Genomic DNA, 21197 nt, shown 5'->3' with positions numbered 1-21197 from the left:
CCCATCTGAGCGCGTGATGCTGGCCGAAGTTGATGGGGGGAGGGGCACGGAGAGGATGAGAAAGTGCGGGTGTGGATATCCTCTGTATAGTCAAAATGACTGTAGAAAGCAGCTGAAACAAGTCTGAAGTGTGGCGCTTACACCAAAGCAGCTAAGGGGTGAATCGGAACCACGCAGAGGGAGGGATGGGGGAGCCTCCCAGTCAAAGGAGGAAGCATGGCAGATAATGTCAAATACCAACAAGCGGGAAATGGTCGCGGACCCATCGGAGATATAGACTTCCCTAGCCTTACTGGAGGAAAACATCAGAAGTGCTAAAAGTGGCTGTCCCAGAGTACTGGGACTGGAGACAGACAGGGGTGGGCAGGGGACAGTCATCATCTTCATCATGGGCCCTTCTGTGCTTAGCATTGTTATCAACCATTTGAACAAATAGAATATTATGTCACTAAAAGTAAAATCACATTTAAAACATTTGTTGGGAACTGAAAAGGTCGCTCTGTGGTTAAGAGTACTTGGTGCTCTTGCAGAACCTAAGCCAAGTGCCCAGCATCTACATCAGGTGGCTCACAACCACTCCAGCTCCAAGGGATCCGATGCCCTATTTTGATCTTCTAGGGCACCTGTACTCATATCACACATACACAAACAAATAACTAAATCTTTAAAAAATAATTGTAGTTGGTTGTTTTACTTTTTACTCTTTTGTCTCTTTTGCTCTGGGCAGGGGCTCACCACCCAGCTCCCAAATAAATAGCTTACCATACTTCCAGCCAGCTTTTCTTAACTTCTTTCACCTCTGGGCCTTTATCTTTCTCTATTTCTGTATATTTTTCTTTACTTCTTTCTCTACAACTTACCGTGTAGCTGGGTGACTGGCTTCCGACATCCCTCTCTCCTTGTTCTCTCTTGCTCCTCCTTCCAGAGGTCTCCTATTTATCCTCTCTGCCTGCCAGCCCCATCTATCCTTTCTCCTGCCTTGCTGTTGGCCATTCAGCGCGTTCTTAGACCATCACGTGTTTTAGACAGGCAAGGAATCGCAGCTTCACAGAGTTAAATAAATGCAGCGTGAGCAAAAGCAACACAGATTTACATCATTGAACAAATGTTCTACAGCGTAAACAAAAGTAGCACACATTGAAGTAATAATAAGATTCAGATAATCTCTGCATAGCACATGGTTGTCAGTATTGTAAACCTCATACAAATTCACAGAAAAAAAAAGACTTGAAGGAAATAAAGTTAGCAACTGAATCTTGGAAGAAGTTTTATGATATCATTTAGCTACTTATTTACACTCTTCTATTTTCATATTTCCGACAATGAGTATGTATTATATGCGTGAAGATGGGAGATGTTATATAAAGAATCAAAACAATATTGTAGATCAGATTTTAAATATGAGAAAAGAAATGAATGAAACAAAATCACTCAGTTGTATATTCATTTATATATGTGCTTGGAAGAGATTTAAGAAAATATGGACAATAGGACTGTGGGTGCTTTTGTGCTTTTTTTCCATCTTATCTTTACCCTTTTCCAATAATTTCCCCCATAATAACCCTGCATTAAAGCAGGTTTGGCTGAAGAATTAATTTTGAGCTCTCCATTGGCTTCAGATCAAAATAATTAGGTAATGGCTCTGTGTGGTGCCAGACACCTAGAAAGCCCTTGGTGAACACTTGTGGCTTTAACAGAACTGAATGTAATGAGGTTTGTTAGCAATTGCTTCTAATTGAGCTCACTCGACTTCAGCCACTCAATCAGCATTAACCAAGCCCCTACTGTGGCCAGCGACCTGCACGAGACTCTGTAGGTGGTAGAAGTGGAAGATGCAGGTAGACTTTGACCTTGCGGAGTAGCAGCCAAGTTCAGAGGAGAGACTCAACACCCACACATAAAAACAGCTGGACAACACGCCCAGAGCCGCATCAAATGGACTCATCCGTTTTGAAGAAGTTGGACAGCCTTCCCAGCCAGCTCTACCCTGCCTGGTCAGACGCCAGTGGCTAACCTCCCCTCTCTATGCCTGCTTTTCCTTCTAGCTCCTCAATGCCTACTCCCCTTCAGTCATACTGACATCAAGGGAGACTCTGTAAGCTTGTTCCTCTCCCCGGTGCCAGGATGAGAGACCTCAAAAATATCCAAGCTGAGAATGAACAGCAACCAACACCTGAGAATCCTCGTCATTCAACTACATCTAACTCTAGGAGAGTCAGCCTTATCGACAAGCAAGGACAGCAAGGGAAGAAAGAAGCGTTCTGAGCTCTCTGAAAAGGTTCTCCCACAAAGGCTAAGAACTCACCACTTTGTTCTCTAACTTAGGGAATCCATCTCTCCATCATCAGCTGGCAAGCCAAGGGAGAAGCCACAGGAATTTCTGATTGTCCTGAGCCAGATTTGCTGGTTCCCATAGGACCATCTACCACAGGAATGAACGGTCCAGACGCAGGTGCTCTGGTCCCTATCAAGCGTAGAATTTGGCTTCATGGACCTTCTCGCCATCCCACAGTCACATCAGGATCGATGTGAACGCTATAATGAGATGAGCCACAATGACACAGTAGATAGGACATTCCAAAATTACCTATAAACTTTCAAGAAAAAAAAAAAACACAAGAATTTCTTTCTGAACTCAAGTTCTCACCCAGATCCTTCTCGTGAGCATAAAGCAATCTGACCCTTAGAAATCAAAGATTTAGGAAGATATGTTTAGAAAAGAAATCTGGATGCATCCTGAGCCTTGCTGCTTTCTGGGGTCAGGGAGATGGATCAGAGGGGCCTGTTTCTCCTTTCAAATTGGCAAGAGGGATTTCGGGAAGACTGCTCAAAATTGGCATATGTCCCCAGTGATGAGGGACACATAGTATCTGGACTCCAGCCTGGAAATCTAAAATGGAGAGAGAGAGAGAGAGAGAGAGAGAGAGAGAGAGAGAGAGAGAGAGAAAAGAGAGAGAGGCTGGCTGGCTGGCTGCTCCTACCAAGGAAAGAGGGAGATGTCTCTTCAACCTTGGAACTGATCTACAAATTCTCACCAAGCTGGTTTGCGAGGGAGGGGCTGCTGATGGAGAGGTTCACCTCAGGGGTGAGCAATCCTCAGCAGAAGAGCTGAAATGGTTCCCATGAGCTGGGGAAGCAGTATGAATGCGTGACTGTGACAAAGCAGTGGTGGCCTGGACAAGAGAGCTACAGGGCAAGGCAGAGGAGGGGCTGGGGGCTAACTTCCACCGTCAACCTGACTGGTTCTAGAAGCACCTAGGCTACCTGCCTGTGGGTGCGCTTGTGAGGATATGATGAGGGAGGACCCACCCTGAATGTGGCCAATGGGCATGATGCCATCCTATTGGCCAGGAAGCCTGACAGAATTCAAAAGAAGATAGTGAACTGAGCATCAGTGCTCAGCTCTCCCTGCTTCTGGATTGTGGATATGATGGGAACAGCCACCTCATGTGCCAACAGCCCTTCCTTCTCCACCATGATGGATTGTGCCTTCAAACCATGAGCCAAAAGAAAATCTTTCTTCCTTGAGTTGACCTTACACAGCAATGAGGAAAATGAGACCTTTACCATGCCCAGGGGAATGCACCGTGGCCCAGAGGCCATATTTGTCTATTGTAGTTTATTACACATTTCTCCATTCTGTGAGCGCTCATCCCCTCCCTGCTTGCTACAACTCCAAATGGCTTCCAATTCTGACCGAGAGCTACAGGAGGACAACTGATCAAGAGAGAAGAAACTGGGCCAAGAGTGCTTGCTGGCAGGGTTTCAATCCCTGAAACCCATATGCTAAAAAGAGAGAAGCACCTCCTGAAGTTGTCCACTAACCTCCTCAGGAGCACCATGCCTTGCATGTACAAACACACACACACACACACACACACACACACACACAGGCACACAAATAAGTTTAATTAAATTCGAAGGGAAGATGAATCCCATTGACCCATGCCCTCACTCTCATAGGCTAGCTACCTACAGTGGCTCTAGATGTTATATTGGGTGATTGTTGCGACACAAACATTCTAGTATCTGGATTTGAAACAGTATTGGTGCCTAAAATTCACTGCAGAAGTTTTAATGACCTAAGAATGAGCAAAAAATCATGGAACTGCATGGACTTATGACAATCCAGGAGGACTTTTCTCCAAAAATACGGAAGTACATGGAGGCGAAAATGACATTGCATTATAATCACAACTCAGGAGTCTTCATTGTTCAAAGTTCATATCATCCCCTCTGTTATGGAATCCACTGCACTTTGCAAAATTCCGGAGCACTCCATCCCCATAGCTGTACCAATTCTACCCATTATGTGAGGTGATAGCTTGGCCAATGAAAGTGTTCAAAGGCACAGGCCATGAGACTACGGAGATAGAAGCCTCAAGAACACAGAAGAGCAGACCTCGAAAAAACAGTACTCAATTTCATATGAAAAAGCAAAAAACCCAGGGTAGCCAAAACAATCCTGTACAATAAAAGAACTTCTGGAGGCATCACAATCCCTGACTTCAAACTCCACTACAGAGCTACAGTACTGAAAACTGCATGGTATTGGCATAAGAACAGACAAGAGGACCAATGAAACTGAATAGAAGACCCGGATATCAACCCACACATCTTTGAACACCTGATCTTTGACAAGGAAGCAAAAAATATCAAATGGAAAAAAGAAAGCATACTTAACAAGTGATTCTGGCATAACTGGATATCGACATGTAGAAGAATGAAAATAGACCCATATCTATCACCATGCCCAAAACTCAAATCCAAATAGATCAAAGACCTCAACATAAAGCCAGCCACACTGAACCTTATAGAAGAGAAAGTGTGAAGTACACTTGAATGCATTGGCACAGGGAACCACTTTCTAAATATAACCCCAGCAGCACAGACACTGAGAGAAACAATTAATAAATGGGACCTCCTGAAACTAAAAAGCTTCTGTAAAGCAAGGGACATGGTCAACAAGACAAAATGACAGCCTACAGAATGGGAAAAAAATCTTCATTAACCCCACATCAGATAGATCTGATCTCCAAAATATTCAAAGAACTCAAGAAATTGGACACCAAAAGAACACACAATCCAATTTTTTAAAAAAATGGAGTATAGGCTTAAACAGAGAACTCTCAACAGAGGACTCTAAAATGGCTGAAAGACACATAAGGAAATGTTCAACATCCTTAGTCATCAGAGAAATGCAAATCAAAACAACTCTGAGATTCCATCTTACACCTGAAAAAATGGCTAAAATCAAAAACACTAATGGCAACTTATGCTGGAGAGGTTGTGGGGGAAAGGGAACACTTCTGCATTGCTTGTGGGAATGCAAGCTGGTACAACCCCTTTCGATGTCATTGTGGCAACTTCTCAGAAAATTAGGAAACAACTTTCCTCAAGACCCAGAAATACCACTTTTGGGTATATATCCAAAGGATGCTCAATCATGTCACAAGGACATGTGCTCAACTATGTTCATAGCAGCATTGTTTGTCATAGCCAGAACCTGGAAACAACCTAAATGCCCCTTGACCAAAGAATGGATAAGGAAAATGTGGTACATTTACACAATGGAGTACTACATAGCAGAAAAAAATAACGACATCTTGAATTTTGCAGGAAAATGGATGCAGCCAGAAAACACTATTTTGAGTGAGGTAACCCAGAAACAGAAAGACAATTATCACATGTACTCACTCATAGGTGGTTTTTAAACATAAAGCAAAGAAAGCCATCCTACAAACCACAATCCCAGAGAACTTAGACAACAATTCAGACACTAAGAGAGTCTTACATAGATCCAATCTACATGGGAAGTAGAAAGTAGGAAAAAGCAAGATCTCCTGAGTAAATTGGGAGCATGGGGACTTTGGGGGAAGGTTGAAAGAGGGAGGGGAAAGACAGGGAGGGGAGCAGGGAAAAATGTAGAGCTCAATAAATATCAAAAAAAAAAAAAAGAACTCAGAAGAGCAAACAAAGGAAGGCATAAGATCAGATGAACAGCCAAAATTGTAGGACCTGGATATTCTGCAGTACTAAAACAAGTAATCTAGAAGGTTCTACCAGCTTCCCCAAGAAATGCCAAAAGAATACATTAAAGACAGAATTGCTGTCTTGGGAAGGAGAGAAGGAAAGAATAATATTAATGTTTGGCTGAACCCTTCTGTGTGCCAATAACTTCTGCACATTTCCTCTCACTTGACTGTTGCCTCTACTGTGTAAAGGAATACTTTTATCCTCATTTACAGAGGGTACAGATCAAAGTCGAGAGGTTATGGTCAGTATGGTTTGGAGAGACCATCCTCCTGTCTGAGAAGGCTGCCTCTCCAGATTATTGAAGATTTAGATAGCAAGTCTAATGGTCAAGGTACTGTGTGCATGTGTGTGGTGGTTGGGGTGGGGTGGCTAACGGTTCTTCCAAGGGTAGCCTAAAGCCAGTAGAGCAGGACGACATGCTAGGAAGCCAAGTCCTAACCCAGCTCTCACACACAAGAGTACTGCCCCCAGCCTCTTGCTGAAGAAAAGCAGGTCCTGGACTCGGGATCCTCATCCTCAACCACAATACTGTTCCATTCAGTGGCCTCCAACCTGCAAAGTCCAACACCATAGTTAACACATAGCTTCCCCTCAAGCCTTCCAGATGGTCTTAATGAATTAATTTAGAATTGACCTAGAATGTTCTCATTTCTTCCTTTGAGGGCCTCCCAAGGCTCCAATGTTTTGGCTATCCTGGCTCTGATACTCTGGCTGTGGGCAGAGAGAGGATTTAAAACCTTCTTGCTTGTGACCCAAAAACCTCGATCCCATCACACCACCCTTCACTGGCTGCGCTGAGGGAAAACCCCTTCTTCCTGCTCCTGAGGGGCTCCCAATCCTAAAAGCCAATGCCAAACCTCATGCTGAATGAATTGCCTCCCTGGTCAATCCCTCCTCCTCTGATCATGGAAGGAATATGAGTGTGGAGCCAGAATAATCCTGTGTAGAAAGCAGACTCTCTTGTTGGGTCAGGTGCCCCACAGAACAGGTACCATCCCATGGCTTTTTCCGAAGACTCTGCCCACTCGTGCCTTTCGGTGTGTTCCAGCCCCTTCCTGCCATCAGTGGTCATGCTTGAGACTGAAACAGAAGCAGCATCTGAGTTGCCCTTGACAGCCATATTTTCAGAGGCTTTGCCCAGCATGGTACCTTCCATAAATGATTCATGGGAGACTTCCAAGTGCATTTTATTTTCTAATAACCATCTCTCTCTGCCAGTCCATTATAGATGAACCAAGATATGGAAGAATGGTGAACCCATATGAAAGATTATCCCCTCTGTGCCCAAAATGACCACCTTGACCTTAGCAATATTAATCCCTGGCCCGATTCTGCTGAATATGTCATACACGTCCTGAGGTTACAGGAACTAAATACACCATGTTATTTTTTTCCTATCTGTATTAAACGACCTGTACGCACAGTTTAATCATGAGTGAGAACCTACAGGCATAAATTATAACCTCTGTATCCTGGCTGATCACCTGTCCAAAGGTCATCTAATCCATCCCCCTGCATCTCTAAAGGAGGAGTCTAAATCATCTCCAAGCAGACACCAATGCAACTGCTTGGTAGAAAAAAAGAATGACTTTTATTTTCCCTCAGAGGGGTGCCACGCCTGTTTCTGCAGGCTGGGTTGGTATTTGGCGAGTCCTGCACAGGCTTTCACACCACCATGATGGATCTTTCTCCTTTCTCTTCACTGTGGATGGGAAACAGCCCGCCAAGAGAATAAAGCCAATTTACCATCACTGCGTTATGAGACTGTGCCCGTGTTTACATTCTTCTTCTTCCTCTTCTCCATCAAGGGATCTGTTTATTTAATTGATGGTCTCTGCCTTCGTTAAAGGTTACTCTGGTATTTAGCAGGGTGTCGAGAGAGCTTGAGATGTGACAAATTATACCTGTTTTTACTCAGCTCTGTGCCTCCGCCATCTCCCAGGTACAAACACTGACAGTCCAGACTCCATCCATTCCAGACTCCTAAATTACTTACTCCTGTAGAAATTCACCAGTGAACTGATAATTGACAGGCTTAATGATCTCATCTTAGTTCTACTATGGCTTGAACTTGCCAAAACATTCCTGTGATGAGTTCCTGAAGAAACCAGGGTTGCACAGCATGGAGAAAAAGACACTAAGGGAAACAATTTTTTAAAAAAATACAGATCTCACTGGGTAACCCTGGGTAGCCAGGAACTCCCTCTGTAGACCAGCCTGGCTTTGAACTCACAGAGATCCACCTGCCTCTGCCTCTCAGAGGCTGGCATTAAAGTGACTGGTGCTTTTGAAAACCTAATTTGCTTATATTCTTTTTGTTTCCATCATAAGCAAAGAGGTTTAAAACAACACACAGTTATTATCCTTTCGTTCTAAGGGTCAGAGGTCATCAAAGCACCTCCCTGTCAGAGGGTAGCATGGTTTTTCTCAACTCTCAATTTCATGAGATAGAGAATCACGTGGGAGACAGGCCTCTGGGCTTGCTTGTACGTCTTAATTAGGTAAATCCAGGCGGAAGAATGACCTATGACCTTAGATAGTTTATTTAGCTTCTCCGGTGCTCAGGGTCCCCATCTGTAAAATGAACCCCATCTCTGATAGTTCTGAGGATTCATTGTGCTCCTAATGGCACTAATGCCTTGGTTAGATGAGCACAGGACAGAGCATGCTCAGGCTGGAGGCTGGCTCACTGTCAAGTTCTGTACCTTTCTTTTACTACAGAACGACATGGGCCCCTTGGCTACCTGCCCACCGCTGACACCGTCTCTAGGAACCAGAATTCTGGATGTCAGGCAGCCATGTTTCTACGTCCTTGTCCCTGACCTCTCAGCTATGACTGCGTGGACCAGAAATGGCCACCTGACTCTAGTTGAATTAATTACGATGTTCTCTCCCAGTAATTTGGAATGGGGCCCCTGACAGACATTGAGTTCAGTCTGTGCAGACATCTTTCCTGGACTTTGGTACAATGGGTCTTCATTTTTCACCACTTGCACTGCTGAGAAAAACCAGTTCTGAGAGAGGATTAAGCATTGGTCCCGAAAGAAGCCCTAGAGAGAGAAAATGAAGGGACCAAGCAGCCCTCCACATCTTCCTTCCCCTCCCCTCCTCAAACTGCCCCATTCCTACTAAAAAGGTGCCCCTGAGCCACTCAGTGTCCTCTTAGTATGCCCTCTGTTTCAGTTAAGCGGCCCTGGAGGTGTCTATGATTCATGACCAGAAAGTCCCCAGTGGGGGGGCATTGCAATTCAAAGAGGTCAGGGGCCTCATCCAGGTACTATGATGGCAGAGCCAGGACTAGCGCCTAGAATCTCCAACTGATTTAGGAAACTCTACCCACCACCTCTGATCATCTCCAAGTCTGTTTGTTCTGTTTCCTTGCCACTACCTTCACCCCCGCCCCAAACCCAACTCCAATTCCAATAGGCTGAGAGTCAAGATAACTCCTAAGAGGGTCGAACTGGGGGGCTGGGAAGAGTCCAGGAGTCTCCGAAGAAGTGAAGAGGAATTTCACACTGGGAGACTGAAACACCCATTCAAGAGGCTAATTTCAGCACAGGATCTGGAACGCTTCCAACAGCACCTGGATCTGCCTGGATGATACTGGGAAAGAGATGAGCAAGGCACCATTTGCATATATGCAAATGAGGCCTTCCGCAGCTGTCCAGAATCCACCATGGCTTAGAGCAGCCAGCTCAGCAGGCCTGGGTTGGGTTGGGATGGGATGGGGGTGGTGGCTGCTTTTATCCATCTACTCGACCTCAGAAGACAGAGAGACAGGCTTGCCACAGCCTCCCTCCCTTCTGACAAGGACATCCCAAGTCACAGGGCTGGAGCTGTGCAGAGTGTCAACAAAGACAGTAAGATATGGAACCTCCCTCTCTCCTCAGCCTTCAAGCAGCTTTTCAGCTGGGCTAGAACAGGAGGCTGCACCCGGGTCCAGGATTCTAGCTCCAGGAGACTGCCACTCTTTCTTTCCCTGACCCAGAAAATGGCTCTCAATGCTTTAAACCCCTCCCCTGGCAACCTGTTTTCTCTTCATAAAATTCTGAGCAAGGAGACAGGGGAATTAGAACCCACCATGTTTCAGTCAAGGGAGTTCCCAGAAAAACCTTAGCTGGGTCACCCAACAGTACAAGTGCTGGCTCTCAGTTGACTCAAATGCTGCAATGCTACCAACATTGCTCTACCTCATTATTCTGTAGCGGCCCTCCGGCCATCAGAGCAGTTCCAAAAAAGATATCTGGAATTTCAAAGCCAGATATTGCCTTCTAACTACTGAGCGCGGAGAGAAAGCTTTTGCTTATTTGGTCGGTCGGTCGGTCGGTCGGTCGGTCAGTCGGTTGGTTGATTGATTGGTTGGTTGGTTTTGAAGCAATGTCTGGCTGCATGCTCATCCTGGCCAGGACTCACTGTGGGGTCAGGCTGGCCTCGAGCTCACCAGCCTTCTGCTCGAGTCTCCCAGATACTGGGTTTAATACGTGTGCACAGCTGTACCTGGTGTTAGTACTACTTTGAACAGCAAGCCCCTGAGAGTTTATGAGTTCTGTGGGTCAACACACACTCAGCCTTCAAGTCCACAGTCCTGGGATCACTTGTTGGTTACACCCATGCCTGTCCTGGCCATAAGGTCTTAAGAAAACTTACTTAGCCTAGAGAGTTCCCTCCTGAGGACTAGCCCCACCTCTATGCCATAGGCCTCCCTTTCTGCCCATCTACCAACCCCTGCCCCCACCATACACACAGAGTTAACTTGTTACCACCTCCACCCCCTCCCTCCAACCCCTGGCCAGTGCAGCCCACTGGACCCTGGGAAAATATGTGAACAATACCCAGAGAAAGATCAGGTATCCTAGTGGGGACAGGCCCCTGCAAAACACACAGATGGTTAATCCCCAGGCACTTCTGGGCTTTCTATTCCACCCTCCTCCTCCCTCTCTGTTCCCAGCCCTGGGCCAGCTCCCAGTAACCCCTGCTCTCCTAACAGCAGACATCCATCCTCTTCTGTTTCATCCTTGATGGCAGGGACCCAGCCAACCCTCCTCTCCCCTCTCCTGCCCTCTGGACTCAGTTTACTCACACAGCAAGTGAAGGGTTGCATTGGCAACGGTTTTGTTGTTTAAGATTTCTAAGCTGTCACAGAACCGTTTTGATGAAAGCCAGGTAAACACACACATCACACACAATTTTACAGACAAGTTCGTGGGTTCCTGAAGTCAGTCTGTGAATGATGGACTGCAGGATGGCTGTGCAGAGATCCTGCCCACTTGCTCTAGAATCAATCCCCAGTATTGTAAGAGAGAAGGAGAGAAGCAGCGGAAGGGAAGAGAAGAAAGGACAGCTGAGGAAGAAGCAGCATGAGGTCCTTTGTAGACGGGATGCAGAGCAAAATGTCTACAGCCTCTAGTCCCGCCACACTCACCCCAATGGGGGTCCTTGGAGGGCTTGGAGGGGTGACGCCTCTGCCCACACACCCTGGACAAGTCCAGCTTCCCCAAGTCATCATCTGGCATCAGGGCCCAAGTGACAGGGCTCTGGCCTGAGAGTCAGGAGCCTCCCTGCAAACCCCTTTCAAGCCCAGTTCACTTAGTCCTGCTCACAACCTTCCCAGGCTCTCTCTTGCTTCTGGTTGAAGTCACCATCTCCTTGCTATAGCTCTCTAGGTCAGAGAAGGCTTCCCTGCCTCTGTTATCTAAAGCTTTCCTACCCATGGGCCAGCCTGGACCATCACGATCTCTTGTCTCCATGCAGATGGTAGAATAGTCTCCCCTCCCCCTCCCATCACTATTCTCTAGTGGGTCCCCACACCCTTTCTGCTCTGCGGTCTTTCTCCACCTTTCCAGCTCGATCCCACTCCTCACCAAACTCTGGTGGGGCACCCATGGGCTCCCATAGCCTTTCCCACATTATACTCGATGCCTATGGGTAGATTTGATAATAAGAGTCAATGTCCGGCTGGCAAGATGGCTCAGTGATTAAAGGTGCTTGCCTGATGGCAGGAGTTCAATCCCCAGGACCCACATAGGGGGAGGAGGGAACCAATTCGACCAGGTTGTCTTCTGGTTTATTCACCTACACCATGGGATATACATAAGATAGATAGATAGATAGATAGATAGATAGATAGATAGATAGATAGATAGATGGTAGACAGACAGACAGATAGATGATAGATAGATGATAGATCGATAGATGTAATTTTTTTAAAAAATTGAGGCAATGTTACTATTTAGTTGGAGTCTGTTGCTTGCCAGGTCTGAAGCCAGGAGCTCTACTTTGCTCAATTGTCCCACCAGATCTCCCCACAAAAACAAGTTAAAAATAGCAATTGTCACATTCTCTGTGACGACTTAACACACACAATAAAACCGCATCTTTTTTTCCCCAAGCCCACATGGCTTCCCTTCTTCTGTACTAAGTTTCGGTGGGGGAGGACTTAAGAGTTGAGGGAAGAATCTGATTCACCTTTGATCTGAGAATCAAGCTGTGTCGGAGAAGGGTCAAGAGAGGAAGAACAGCCTACGGGGAGGTATTCCAGGTGAGGAGACTGAGCCTCACAGGATGATGTCATAGGCCTGCCACCAGCCGGTGAGTGAGTGTCCCTTGGCTTGCCTCCAAGTGTTCTCAAGCAGGACCACACCCTCCCCATCAGCGGTCACACTGAGGACACTAGGACAGGAGTGAGGCCCTTTCAACAGCCTCCCTTCAGAAGCAAATAGATTCCCAAATGTTAGAGTCCAATATTTTTTTTTCTAATTGAAAGTATTTTCTTCCTGACTTCCATTATGTAATTGGAAACATGGTCCCTGGAGCAATAATTTTGGCCTCAAGATATAATTAAAAGCATACAGGAGTGCAGTGTATATTTCTAAATGGTACAACGAAAGGAAAGCTAACGATTTTGTGACACAATAGGAACCCAACAGGAAGATCAGTCCAGAAGCCACCTGGAACCCCGCCCACCCTGGACAGAGCTGGAGAAAATCAAGACTGACCCTGCTCAACCCTTTCAAATCAAAGGGTGCTTATAAACCAGCTGCTTCAAACCCTGTACTTTTAGGTACTTTCTATAAATAGATTTAACCCATGGATGCCTGTTTAGAGACTGAGCTAATAATGGATTTTCAAGGTGCTTTATGTTTTGTTAGTTAGTTAGTTCGTTCATTTGTTAGTTAGTTAGTTTGTTTGTTTTTAGAGACAAGGTTTCTCTGTGTAACCCTGGCTGTCCTGGAACTCACTCTGTAGACCAGGCTGGCCTTGAACTTACAGAGATCCTAAAGGGCTGTGCCACCACCACCTGTCGGGGTCCTTTCTTTGTCAGCTCTTTAAGAGGAAAACTGGTCTTTCTGCCTCTGAGAAGCTTGTAGATTATTTCCATTATTTATTATGTCTTGAAGTGTGTAGTGGATATTCTTCCACAGGAACACAGGGTGGACCACTTACAGTGGGTCCTGTTTAATAATTCAGAAGGACTTCAAGAGTTACCCAGCAGAGAAAGAGAGAGATTAGTACAGGCCCCTGCCCTGTGGGCTCCCCACCAACATGGCTGCCACCCCTCTTCCCCCTCCTCCAAGCACACACAAGCCTGAGAGAGGAGCTCTGCTAATGACTGGTTAAGGTCACCATGTAGAAAGATCAATGTCTGGGGCCAACTGTGCTTCCATCCAGCCCCTTGCTAGTTCCATTGACTATTCGCCTTCATCCACTCATTGCTCAATCATTTGTTCACGTATTCATATATCCACCCATCTTTCTATTGTTGATCTTGTACCAGGGCAGTGGAATTCAACAGTGAGCCAGATGCAGAGAAAACTCAGTCAGATGGTGGGAGGCCTGGCAAATAAATAAATAAATAAATAAATAAATAAATAAATAAATAAATAAATGCAGACAAATTGTTCAGGGAACACTACGTGATGTAAGAGAGGTCCACTAAGCATGGCAGGGCTGTTCCCTGGGCAAGTCGGAAGAGGCTCTGCAGGAGACAGGCTGAGAGGAGCCTTTAGGATGCTTTCAGGTGGAAAGAGTGTGTGAGAGAGATAACAGGAGCGTGGGGGCTTGGTGGCATCCTAGATAAGAGAAAACAATGCAAACACACAGACAAAAAGCCAAATGAAAGGTTGCCGGTGGTTTGCTTTGGGGAAATGAGGGTTTTTAAGGCACCTCGTCAAAGGGATTAAGAGGAAGGGTTAAGGAGCTGGGGATGCAGAAGGAATTATCTTTCAAGAGAATGCATAGAGGTGGGGAAGGAAGAGCTCCATCTGGACAGAGTCCAAGCCCACATATCAAACAAAATGGCATGCAAGTCGCTGGAAGATCTCAGGCCTATTTTTCACAGGTTAAAGACTCTGAGATGCCCTGACAGACATGGGCAGTCATGGGGCAGCCAGTGTGCCATGGGAGACTTTTCTGCAGACCTGGAATGTAGCCTGAGTCTCTCAGTGTCTAGGATACAGGTCTGGGTCAGCCCAGCCCTTCATTACCAGAATATACAAGGGTCTTTGCTCACATCATCCTCTCTACTTAGAAAGCCAAATCCCCAGTGCCAAAGCCTGCACACCCCTATTGTCTCTGTTTTAGGGCACCGGCCCATGAGGCCCTTTTGTATACAAATTCTCTTCCTTCATCTCTTTGGACTCCAGGTATGACCATCTATCCCAAATTAAAGTCACTCATGAGCATGCTATTCCTCTCATCTGGCCCTTGGCCCCCACCAAAGGGTTTTAACCTTGATACTGAGCTCCTCTTAAGTCTGCAGCCATCTAAATCTGCCAAGGAAGCAGGGAAGACCCCTCCCAACATCCCCTTGGACACAAAGGACCTAGGAATTTAGGAAAAGCAGGAAAGGGAGACGGCAAAGGGTCTGGACCGAGGGCAGCCCCTTCTATGTGCTCCAGACCCCAGAGACCCCCTGCATTGTCTTTTCCATCTCTGTTTTGGGTTGTGCCTATGTTTAGTCCCTAGAGTGCCAGGCATTATTTTCCTCCAGGTTTCAAAGGGCTTGAAGAACGTCTCATATTTCTCTGTTTGGCAAACAGTCAGTCCCCTGCCTCCCAGCCCAGGAATCATGAATCCCAAAATTAAAACCAGTGGGAATCGGGTTTCTTCTTAGGGAGGGCCACTAAGCAGATGTCAGTCAAGGCCAGGAAATCCAGCCAGGAGTTGGGTGTATAGGGCCCTGGAGTTTTCTGGCAGGGAAGCAAGGTCAAAAGCCCTGGAAACATCTTGACACTACAGAAGACAGACTAAGACTCCTGTCTGAAGCAGAGAACCCTCTCTTTTCTCTGTGTGTTAGAGCCAGCAAGGAGCCGAGGCAGCAACCATGACACTCTCCACTGTGGGCACACTTCTCTTTGAAGGGAGGGACAAAGGTGACAGAATGTTCTCCAGTAGAGAAAGGGTGGGAACGAGGGAGTCCCAACAGAGGGAAGCAAGGCCCCAGCCCAGATGCCAGCAGACAAGAGACAGGAGCTAAAGGGGACCTGGGAAGGAGCTAGGTTTCCAAAGGGAGACTTGGGGTAGCAGGCTATGCTTACAGCAAGAGCCGGGCTGACACCTGAATCCTGCTGACTTCCCCCTGGAGAACTCTTTAATGAGGCTCACAGCTGTAATATCACAGAACGAGCATTAACAATGCTAATTACCTAAAGTTTAGCCAGAGAACATTCTCAACCCACCCACCTTAGGGACACACTTTTGTTCTGGCTCTGCCGGGCCAAGTGCTACCAGGAATCTGTGACAACTAAGCATTAGAGTAAGCCAGGATGGGGGTGGGAAGGGCGGTGAGCACTGTAAGAGAGGACCAAGTCATCTCCCCTGGAGACTACTTGACCTGTCCTGTGTCCTGCTGCTTGCTCAAGAGAAACCCAGAGAAAGAGGCCTGGTGGAGATCGCATCCCCTTGGAGAGAGCTGGGAATAGATTTAATCTACGTGCACCTGGCGGATATCAGGGGCCCCTCTCATTATCACGCTGCTTTCTGCAACCTCAGAGGACACCCGTGCCTCTCCAACTATCTAGCCCAAAGATGGTTTCAAATTGTTGCATGGCCCTTTCCCCCCTCAGCAACATAGCCACCAATTCCCTCAGAGCTGTGCCAGCTGAACGTAGGAGTCGAAGCGTGAGGCTGGGGCGTGTTCTTTCCACCCCTCTACCCAGAGCATCTGAGAATGATCCAAACCCATCCTAAACTCCCAGGCCTCTGAAAAATGGCTTCAGGCCAGCTTAGGCCTCAGGCATTCCATCTCAAGGGACTCCGTGGAAGATAAGTCTGTCCTCTGCTCCCAGAGGGCCTTTGACTCAGGTAGTTCTGGAGACTGGAAGGCAGGCGTGGTTAATGTATGTATATACACCTTGATCTGCTCAGCTCTTTACCCAAACCTGCCTGACTCTAGGGTTGGATTTACTGAACTCCATACCTGTGACTGTAGAAGTCAAAAGCCAACTAGATGTGAGATGTGGGGTCGCCTACGTCTCTCCAGTGTCCTTTCTGCTGGTCCAAGTGGGGGAAATGAATAACAACTCTACCCCTTAGAAGGTCCCACACCAATATCTTACCCACGGTTCCCTCTTTGTAGACCTCTCCCCAGTAACCACCAACACCACGCCATGCATTTTCTTCTTCTGATTGACAAAGCAGAGGGGATCCAGTGAGCTTTAATACCATTTGGAGCCCTCCATTTTCCCTCCCCTTCATCCATTTAAGTTCCTAGAGTAGTGCTTCTCAACCTTCCCAATGCTCCGGCCCTTTAATCCAGCGCCTCATGATGTGGTGACACACCCCTCCCAAATCATAAAATTATTTTTGCTGCTACTTCATAATTAATTTTTCTACTTTTATGAATTATAATATACGCGTTCTCTGATGGTCTTAGGCGGCCCCTATGAAGGGGTCTTGGACCCGCAGGTTGAAAACCACAATTCTAGATCCTACATTCTTTGCTTTCTACATTTCTTTTGTTTCTTTGCTTTATTTGTTCTAAGTACACCTTGTTTTGTAAAGCTTTTCTATGCCCCTCATTTTCTGCTTTCTTTGAGTTTTGACTCCTGGAGTCCAAATTCCCCAAACTAGGGCTCCCCTGTAGAAGGGTTGTTTGACCCCAAAGGGGTTGCAACCCACAGGTTGAGAAACACTGTACCTGACAACACAGATTTCTAGTCCAGTTTGTTACTTTCCTAGATCTATCAGACCACAGCACATGTATTACCTCCTCCAAAGCCCTGTCTCAACAGTCATTGAAACAGACGGTCTCAGTCCAGACAGGTTGTTGTAACAAAAAAGACTGGGGGTTGCTATAAGCAATGGAGTTTGTTCTAGAGTCTGGGGAGTTCAAGATCAGGATGTCTTGCTAGGACCCCACTCCTAACCTCACACAGAGTCTCTCTTGAGTGTCCTTTAGAAAGGCACCCATCCTATCCTGCGAGCTTTGCGTCTGTTACCTAGTCACCTCCCACTTCCTAGTACCACCATGGAGTGGGGAAATCAGTATTTTAGGGAGCATTCAAAGGATAGCAACCTGGGGTGTAGAGCTGGTCTCCCTGGGGGTGAAACAGAAGCATGTGTAGCCTTCCACGTAGACCAAAGCCAGCACATGGGTATCTGTGTGAGTTTTCCCTGCCTGGACTTTGTTTTGAGCCCAAGTCCCCGTCCCCCCCCCCCCCCCGCCCCTTCCCCACTCCCTCTCCCCGCACTGCTGGGATCAGCATTTTAGCATTGCAAGCTCAGCTATCACCTGAGGTGCTTTGGGCCTGGCCTTTCTCTTGCCCCTGGATGTGGACACCACTCCCTCTATAGGGAACACTTACCAGCCTGCTCAGTGGCCTGTATCTGCAGCAACAATCAATGGCTCCTCTGCTGAACCAGCAGGCCCCCGCTGTACTGAGAAACTCAGAGGCTGAAGGCATGGGAGTATCTCCCACTGGTGCACCAAGATGGGCATGGTGTGTCCCACTGCAGTGTACCTAATTCTTCCTGGAGCATGTGTGTAGATACCTGCTAACAACACGCCACCTGAGACCTGTTCTTTTAGCTTCCTTGCTGTCCCTTGGAACTGGCTCCAGACCCACTGTATTCTGCCTGGTGCCAGACTTCGAGACAAGATTACCAACCTCACAAGGGGCCTGGTTTTGTCTTCTCAGCTTTATCCCGAGTGCCCAGCTCATAGATATTTAATTTAGTTTCAGCAGGCTAGCTCTTCACTTGTAGTCTTGGGAAACTACCTCCTGTGTGGGCCAGGAGTCCTGCAGCAGGAGATAAGCCGATTCTGGTTCTTCTCTGGGCAGGTGTTTCTTGTGCAAGCCCTCTGGCTCCCTGCCCAACACAGCCATCAGTGCCTCTTCTGGAAGGCAGTTTCTGACCCTAGCAGGGAGGAACAATGGCTCAGCTGGCTTCAGCAGGGTTCTGACGTGGGGGCCTCTCTCTCCCTCATCAGCTTTCCAACATCTCCAGTGAATCGCCTCTGAGTCATTGACCTCCCTCTCCCCAAAATTCCACTGGGCTCCCTTCAGAATGCCCTGTGACCTCTCCGAGGAGCCTCCTGAATGCGAGCAAGCACTGCAGCTGCTGCAAATGAAACTATTGGCTGTGCCCTGAAATTACACCACCTGCGGTGCTCCTGCAAACTGCCTTGACCTTGGCTTGTATACGATGGGGTCAGAATTCCATCACCCATGGGGAGCAACTGAGACCTGGAATTTGTTGTACCTCTCTGAAACCTGGTGTGTGTGTGTGTGTGTGTGTGTGTGTGTGTGTGTGTGTGTGTGTGTGCATGCGTGCAGAGTGCACACACACACATGCAATGCAGTCCCAGTACATCTTAATATTTGTAAGTTACATTTTGTGATAGACCTGTTAAAGATGAAAAAAATAACCCAGAGTTTCTGAGAGTTCTAAAGCTTTTATTTGTTTTCACATTCTCTAAATCTCAGACAAAAGGTTTGCTACATGGATAGTCAACACTGCTAATCAGTCACAAAACAAGATACTAACCACAGCAGGGAGAAACAGGGGGCTGTGGCTCAGTCTATCAACGTGCGGGGGAGGGTCCCTCTGAGGGGCTGGGGTATCCAGTGGTTCTGAGGTAAAGGCTGCTAGATACTCATAGGCCTCATCATTTGCTCAGGTTCTGACGTCGCCAGGGCCTCCCTCCTGGAATAGAAACTGAGTCAGGGCAGGAGGAAAGGCAGGGAGTGGGAGGGCCCTGGCACATAGGCAGTCCTTCCAGACAGCAGACTTTCCAGGCAAGCCCCAGTCAGAGAGGTAAAATCCAGATACGGGCTATTTCTAACCTTCAGATTCTCTTGGAGATCCTTACAATGTGCCAACTCTCTAGGGAGTCAGAACCAGTGTGTCCCCTTGGGGTAAGGGAAGATATGCCCGGCCTCCTTTCCAATGCTGAAATACCAAAAGACCCCATGTGTCCCTTAGACAGGGTGGGGACAGAACAGTACCTTTCACAGTGGGAGTCACAAGACCAGGACTTGACACGTGGGAGGAAAAAGCATCCCCAGAGGACAGAGGGACAGCGGCACACACAGCTATACATATGCAATCCCAGCCCACCTGAAAGCAGAGGGAGGCGGCAGAGCTGGGGCTGGCCGGACTTCTGTTTGTTGCTGTGCTTGCTTCTCAGAGCAGCAAAGCAAGGCGGATGGAGATTCATCTTCGGCCCATTACACACAGTTTCCCGATTCTGCAGCCCTTTTCTGTAACCTCGCGAAAGCTGTGTCAGCCTACATCCTGTGTACTGTAGCTAAGCGGCTCAAGGCAAAAACTCTAGGTTGCTCAGTCAGCAAGAGGCAGCTTGGTGCTGGGTCCTAAGATCCGATGGGGGGAAATGTTCAAAGGCATAAAAGGAAGATCTTCATTTGGAGAGATGTCCGGTGATGGAGGCCAAAGCTCTTGGCCATCCTTGTCTGATGAAGATCCTCAAGGCGCTGAGGGAGTGGCGAGCAGGAGACAAGCAAGCTTGTGCCATCACTGAGGATAAAGTGCTGGGATGGTGTCTGGACCAAGTTTGCATCACACCTCCCTGGGCCATGGAAACGCCCAGTGAGGTACCAATGGAAACGCCATGATCTCTGAGGTCATTAGAACATCACCAGGGACCAGGGACCCTTTACCAAATGAAGCCCAAAGCAGTCCAGGGTGGTAATCCCCAAGGCTGCAGGACATCTGGAGTCAGCTCAGATACTAACAGAGCCATGAGGACTAAACCAGCTCCTTCCCTAATGCCTCAAGTTCATGACTTAGCTCAAGACCTCCGTGCCCCTCTGGAAGCCAATGTCGTCATGAGATTCCTCCCAGGACATCTTTCTCTCAAAGTCTTCCCACCCCAGGGACCTCCTACCCAAGCTCACTCAGAAAAACCCCAGGTTTAATAAGCAGTAGTAGCCTCTACCAAAGCCACCAAGCCGGCCTCTCCCTGATGGGATTCACAGCAGAGATGAGCCAACTAGAAGAAAACCAATTTCCTGTGTCTTCCTGTGGAGATCTTCCACATCTTGGCTAACAGGGATAAAGAGTTATTCAAAACTGGGCTTTAAGGTTGTTCTCAGTCTAAACACATGTAGGGCAGGGAGGGGACACTGGTTAGGACTTAGTTCTGGCCCCTTCTCAAATGGGCTGTGACATGCGCAGACCAGTCACCCCTCAGATCTGCATTTGCTAACTGCCCAGCCGGCCAGTCTGAGGATAGGAAGGGGTCTGAGAACACTGGAGTAGAGGTGGGGAGAGGGAGCTCCTCTCAGAGCTTGGCCCACTGGCTCCGGGGGTCCCAGGTCCATTTTGAATTCAGAGACAGGAAGCTCATAGTCTGATTCCAGCTGCCTGAGGGGCAGTGCCACCAGTCTGCCTTGGACAGGATCCAGGTGGGTGGCCTCCCCTTCTTCCATACTATACTGCCACTAAGACAGGGGTGGGGGGGGGGAATGGGGTCAGATAACTATTCAAAGGGGATTTGGGGGAAAAAAAAACCCTGACTGACGGTTTTCAAAGGACTCAAACTCCAGATGTGTTTCTTGTTCTCTAGCACTTTAAAACAAGATTCGTAGCCAAGCTTCATTTTGGCTGTCCCTAGAGACCCCACAATCCCGCCTGCCGAAAACTGTGTGTTCCAGGGGTCCAGAAGAGCCTTCCTCTAAGACCATCAGCCGATGAACCTA

This window comes from Arvicola amphibius, chromosome 7 (assembly GCF_903992535.2).
Source record: "Arvicola amphibius chromosome 7, mArvAmp1.2, whole genome shotgun sequence".
Classification (NCBI taxonomy): domain Eukaryota; kingdom Metazoa; phylum Chordata; class Mammalia; order Rodentia; family Cricetidae; genus Arvicola; species Arvicola amphibius.
This window is presented reverse-complemented; position numbering follows the sequence as displayed.